This window comes from Molossus molossus, unplaced genomic scaffold (assembly GCF_014108415.1).
Source record: "Molossus molossus isolate mMolMol1 unplaced genomic scaffold, mMolMol1.p scaffold_m16_p_11, whole genome shotgun sequence".
Lineage (NCBI taxonomy): Eukaryota > Metazoa > Chordata > Mammalia > Chiroptera > Molossidae > Molossus > Molossus molossus.
The window spans coordinates 61,968,754-61,975,305 of record NW_023425346.1 but is presented as its reverse complement, the minus strand read 5'-3'; the positions used below and the strand labels follow the sequence as shown (position 1 = coordinate 61,975,305).

Here is a 6,552-nt window from a genome sequence, read left to right as displayed (position 1 = left end):
TGGGTGAATGTTTTATGAGCACTTGAAAAGAATGTATATCCTGTTGTATGTATGATTCAGTAAGTGTCAATTAGGTCAAGTAAAGTTGCTTAAGTTTTATAAGTCCTTATTTATTATCTATCTACTTGTTCTATCAATTACTAAGAGAGGAATGCTGAAGCCTCCAGCTACAATGATGAATTTGACTGTTTTTCTTTTCTGTTCTGTCAGTTTTTGCTTCCTGTATTTTGAAGCTCTGTGATTGGATGCATACATATCTACAGTTAGATGAATTGACTCTTCTGTCATTATGAAATGTCTGTCTTTATCTCTGGTAATAGTCCCTGTTCTGAAATCTGCTTTGTCTGATACTAATATAGCCACTTCAGCTTTCTTAGAGTAAGTGTTTGCATAGTATATCTTTTTTCATCAATTTACTTTCAACTTATATGTGTCTTTATTTTAAATAAAAATAAAGTGGGCTTTATATCAGACTTCTTATAGGCCGCATATAATTCGATCTTGCTTTTTTCATTCATTCTTGCATCCTCTATCTTTTAATTGGAGTGTTTAGATTATTTATATTTAATTAATATGATTTATATTTATCAATATGACTTGGTTTAAGTCTACCATGTTGCTTCTTGTATTCCATTTGTCTCACCTGTTCTTTGTTCTGTTTTTAATTCTTTTTCTCTTCTATCACATTGAGTTTTTGTTTGTTTGTTTTGTTGTTAATCCTCACTAAGGATATTTTTCCATTGATTTTTAGAGAGAGTGGAAGGATGGAAGGGAGGGCCAAAGAGAGAGAGGGAGGGAGGCAGGGAGGAAGGGAGGAAGATCAATTGGTTGCCTCCCACACACAGGAACCTGTAACCCAGTACGTGCTCTTGACTGGGAATCAAATGTGAGACCCTTTGGTGCGTGGGCTGAAGCTGTAACCACTGAGCAAAACCGGCCAGAGCACGTTGAGTATTCTTTCTTAGTGTTTCATTTTATCTCCACTATTCATTTATTCACTGTGCCTGATTGTTTTATTTATATAGTGGTTGCTCTAAAGTTTATAATATGCATCTAACTTTTATTTATGTAGTGGTTGCTCTAGAATTTATAATAAGCATCTACCTTCAAATAATATTTTAGTACTTCGTGTGTTAGGTAAGAACCTTATAACAGCATACTTCCATATCTCCTCTCCTATTCTGTGTGTGGTTGCTGTCATACATTTTACCTCTACCTATGTTATAAATTCCCTAATATATTAGTATTATTTTTGCCTTAAACAGTCAGTGTTCTATAAAAAGTTTTATATTTTAATCATTTCTAGTGCTCTTCATTCTCTTGTGTAGACCAAGATTTCTCAGTCTCAGCACTGTTGACACTTTGTTGTGGGAAGCTGTGATGCACCCACTGTAGGATGTTTAGCAGCATCAGTGGCTCTACTTATTAGATGCCAGTAACAACTCTTCCCCAAGTTGTGCCAACCATAAATGTCTCCAAACATTGCCAAATGTTTCCTGGAGGACAACACTGTCACCAATTGAGAACACTGGTATAGGTTGAAGTTTCTATATGATTTAATTTTCCGTAAGTCTTAAAACATTAATTGAACATTTGTTTTACTTCTGGACTCTTGGTAACAAATTCTCTCAGCTTTTGTCTAAAAAAGGCATTATTATTTCACATTTAGTTTTGAAGGATATTTTCACATATATAATTCACTATTACCAATATTTTCCTTTAAGCATTTTAAATATGTCATTTTATTGTCCTCTACATTTCATTGTTTCCAACAAGAAATCAATGGTAATTCTTTTTTATTCAGTTTATATTTTAAAATAGTAACTATTATTATTATTTATATATGTAGTATGTCTTTTATTTGACTGCTTTTAAGATTTTCTCTTTATCATTGGTTCTCAACAGTTTTATTATGATATGCTTGATTGGTTTTCTTTGTGTTAACTCTGCATGGGGTTCATTGGCTTTTCTGGATATTTATGTTTATAGTTTTCATTGAATTTTGGGGGAAATTCATCATTTTTTAAAATATTTTTTTCTTCCCTATCGCTTTCTGGGACTATAACTGCACATATATTAATTAGACAACTTGATGTTGTCCCACAGATCACAGAGGCTTCATTATTTCCATTGCTATTTCTTCCAGTTCTTTGATTTTTTTCTGCAGTATCTAAAGATCTATTCATCTCATTAAGTGAAATTTTCATTTTGGATATTGTATTTCTTCCCATTTGGTTCTTTTTTTATATCTTTCTTTTCTTAATGTGTTTATGTTTTCCTTTATAACTTTGAGCATATTTATGACTGTTTTCAAATCCTTGTCTGGAAATTCTATTATCTATGTCTTTTTTGTTTTTTTTGGGGGGGGGGGGAATTCTATTTCTTTTTTGGACGGGGACTAAGATTTACTGATTTTATTTATTTATTTCTATTAATTAATTAATTATTGTTACAGATGTTTCTCCTTTTCCCCCCACTGATTCCCCCAGTTTGGTTGTCCATGTCCATTGTTTATGCATACATGCATATAAGTTCTGTGGTTTATCTCTCCCCTGCCGCCACCTCTTCTGGGGATTGTCAGTCTGTACCTCACTTCCATGTCTCTGGGACTACCACATTTCTCAGACTGTTATGTTTATTATTTTCTGCAAATAAGTGAGATCATATGATATTTTTCTTTCTCTGTTTAGCTTGTTTCCCTTAGGATAATACTTTCCAGGTCCCTCCATGTGATCTCAAAGAATAAGAGATCTTTCTTTCTTATGGCTCCATAGTACTCTATTGTATATATGTACCACAGCTTTTTTTATAGATTGTCTACTGATGGACATTTGGGCTGTTTCCAGATTTGGTGTTTCAAGCTTCTTGGGGTATAATCCTAGAAGTGGGATCACTGGGTCAAATGGAAGTTCAATTTTTAATTTTTTGAGGTAACACCATATTGTTTTCCATAGTGGCTGCACCAGTCTGCATTCTCACCAGCAGTGTACTAGAGTCCCCTTTTCTCCACACCCTCACCAACACTTGTTGTTTGATGATTTGTTGATGGCGGCCATTCTGACAGGTATGAGGTGATACCTCATTGTTGTTTTAATTTGCACCTTTCTGATGATTAGTGATGTTGAGCATTTCTTCGTATGTCTCTTAGCCATTTGTATGTCCTATTTGAAAAGGTGTCTGTTTAGTTCCTCTGCCCACTTTTTAATTGGGTTCTTTGTCTTCCTTTTATTGAGTTGTGTAAGCACTCAATATATATATTGGAAACTAACCCCTTATCTTATATATCATTGGCAATTATGCTTTCCCATACAGTGGGTTGCCTTTCCATTTTGATGATTGTATCTTTTGCTGCTTTTGAGTTTGATGTACTCCCATGTGTTCATTTTCTCCTTTTTTTCTGTTGCCTTAAGTGATGTATCACTAAAAATTCTGCTGCGTATGATGTCTGAAATTTTGTTGCCTACAGTTTCTTCTAGGATATTTATAAATTCATGAGTCACATTTAAGTCTTTTATCCATTTTGAGTTTATTATTCTGTATGGTGTAAGTTGATGGTCTAGTTTCATTTTTTTGCATGTAGGTGTCTTTACTCCACTGTATGCTCTTGCCACCTTTGTCAAATATTAATTGAGCATATTGCCTTGGGTCCATTTCTGGGTTCTCTGTTCTGTTCCACTGGTCTATATGCCTGTTCTTGTGATGGGGATTGCATTGAATCTATAGATTGCTTTGGGTAGTATGGACATTTTAATGATGTTAATTCTTCCAATCCATGAACAAAGTATGTGCTTTCACTTTTTTATATCTTCTTTTATTTCTTTTTTCAATGACCTGTAGTTTTCTGCGAATAGGTCCTTTATTTATTTGGTTAAGTTTATTCCTAGGTATCTTAATTTTTTTGCCGCGATGGTAAATGGGATTGTTTTTTCAGTTTCTCTTTCTGTGAGTTCATCATTGGTGTATAAGAATGCCATCAATTTCTTGATGTTAATTTTGTATCCTGCTACTTTGCCAAATTCATTTATTAAGACTAGTAAATTTTTGATGGAGTCTGTGGGATTTTCTACGTATAGTATCATGTCATCTGTGAATAATGACAGATTCACCTCCTCCTTTCCAATTTGGATCCCTTTTAGTTTTTTCTTTTTGTCTGATTGCTGTGGCTAAGACTTCCGGTACTACGTTAAATAAGAGTGGTAAAAGTGGGCATCTTTGTCCTGTTCTTGTTCTTAAGGAAAATGCTTTTAATTTTTGCCCATTGAGTATGATGTTCACTGTAGGTCTTTCCTATATAGCCTTTATTATGTCGAGATATGATCCCTCTATTCCCAGATTCCTGAGCATTTTTATCAGAAATGGGTGCTGGATTTTGTCGAATGCTTTTTCAGCGTCTATTGATATGATAATATGATTTTTACCTTTTATTTTGTTTATGTGGTGTATCACATTTATTGATTTGTGAATATTGTACCAGCATTGCATCCCTGGGATGAATCCCACTTGGTCATGGTGAATAACTTTTTTGATGTATGGCTGGATTCAATTTGCTAGTATTTTGTTCAGGATTTTGGCATCTGTGTTCATCAGGGATATTCCTCTGTAGTTTTCTTTGTTTGTAGTGTCTTTTTCTGGTTTTGGAATTAGAATTATGCTGGCCTCATAAAACGAGTTTGGAAGTGTTCCTTCTTCTTGTATTTTTTGAAATAGTTTGAGGAGAATGGATATTAGTTCTTTGAATGTTCGGTAAAATTCCCTCATGAAGCCATTCGGGCCTGGGCTTTTGTTTGCTGGGAGAGTCTTGATTACATCTTCAATATTTTTTGTTGTTATTGATTTGTTCAAGTTTTCTGTCTCTTCCCAGTTTAGTTTTAGGAGACTCTGTGTTTCTAGAAATTGGTCCATTTCACTTAGATTGTCGAATTTGTTGCTGTATAATTGTTCATAATATCTGTTAACAATCCTTTGTATTTCTGTGGTGTCAGTTATTATTTCTCCTCTTTCATTTCTGATTTTGTGTATTTGGGTTCTCTCTCTTTGTTTCTTGGTAAGTCTAGCTAAGGGTCCATCAATCTTGTTTATCTTTTCAAAGAACCGGCTCTTTGTTTCATTGATCCTTTGAATTTTTTTTTTGGTCTCTATGTCAGTTATTTCTGCTCTGATCTTTACTATTTCCTTCCTTCTTCTTGCTCTGGGGTTTTCTTTTTGTTTGCTTTCTAGTTCTTTAAGTTGTCATAAATTATTGTATCTCCAGGCAAATTTACATGTATGTACTGACATAGAAAGATTAATATGATATACTAAGTGGAAATACATTTTAGAACAGAATAGATTTTATAACTATGGGGAAAGAAAGGAGTTACATTCAGTATATGTTTGCTCTCTTCATAGATACTTAATCTAATCTCATGACCTTTAATAGTAAATATTTGCTGATCTTTGCTCCAGACTCATAAAGAGTCTACTTTACATCCCTTTGGATGTTAATAGGAGTTTCCAATTTAACATGGCCAAAGCAGAAATTTTTTTTAGATGTTTTATTTATGGTTGACACTATCACAGCTGTCCCCCATTCCCCTCCCCTCCCCCACCCCCGCACTCACCTCCCTCAGAACTCTTGATTTACCAATCTTCTCCTCCCTGCTCAGACTTCTCCATTTCAGTATGTGGAAACACCCTTCAAACATTTGCTCATGTCAAACACCTGGGAGTAAAGAACTTTTTCTCACTAAGCCTTCCACTCCACACTGTTCAGTGTGGATAAAGGAGTCAGAAATCTTGAAGATTAATAGAGCATTGCCTGGTTGTAAAATAATAAAATAGGCACCACGTTTTTAGCTAACAATAAATTATAGTCACTGTATCAGGCATTTCATATACATTACTCATTTAATTCCCATAAATTCTGTAAGTAAAGTGTTATTTATCCATTTTATAATAGAGTTTAAAATTTCCGGTGATAATGCTTTAATGAAAAATGAGCTCTATGTGTGTGTGTTTAAATCCCCTAATGTTTCTCTTCTTTTGTTGCAATCCATAGTTTCTGCAAGAAGATGGTTACCAGGTAATGTAGATACCCTGAGAATACCAGCTTGGTCCCAAGGTAGGTGCTAGTTGAAGCATATTAGGTACTTCCTGTGAAGCATTGATTCTCACAACTGGTATTTACAGATAGGCCTTACACACCACTTCTTCACTAGTTCAAATTCTATGGTACAGAAGTCACTTTTTGTCATTATATAAAAGTGTCCTCTTCCTTAGTTATATAAAAATATTAGCTGGCTTTATGTGTAGAAGGATGCAGTTGTTTTTGTTTTTAATCTTCACCTGAGGACATGAGAGAGAGAGAGAGAAACATTGATGTGAGAGAGAAACATCCACCGGTTGTCTTCCCTACCTGCCCCCACCAAGGATCAAACCCACAACCCAGGTATGTGCCCTGACCGGGAACCAGCAACCTTTTGGTGCACAGAATAACGCTCAACCAACTGAACCACTCTGGCCAGGTTCAGGATGCAGTTTTTAAAATAAATTGTATTCAATGTGGCATTATTT

The 6,552-nt window shown here is 34.6% G+C and overlaps 1 protein-coding gene across 2 annotated transcripts in view; it reads left to right on the top strand.

Annotated features, from left to right (window-relative positions):
• The first annotated feature begins 3,023 nt into the window (after positions 1–3,023).
• CUNH2orf88 (chromosome unknown C2orf88 homolog) overlaps positions 3,024–6,552 on the top strand; it is a 101,478-nt gene continuing 97,949 nt past the window's right edge. For both annotated transcript variants that reach the window (XR_004958616.1, XM_036253440.1), the window contains exons 1-2: positions 3,024–3,064; positions 6,038–6,100. The gene's annotated coding sequence lies outside the window, so the exon portion shown is untranslated. The remainder of the gene's footprint in view (positions 3,065–6,037; positions 6,101–6,552) is intronic.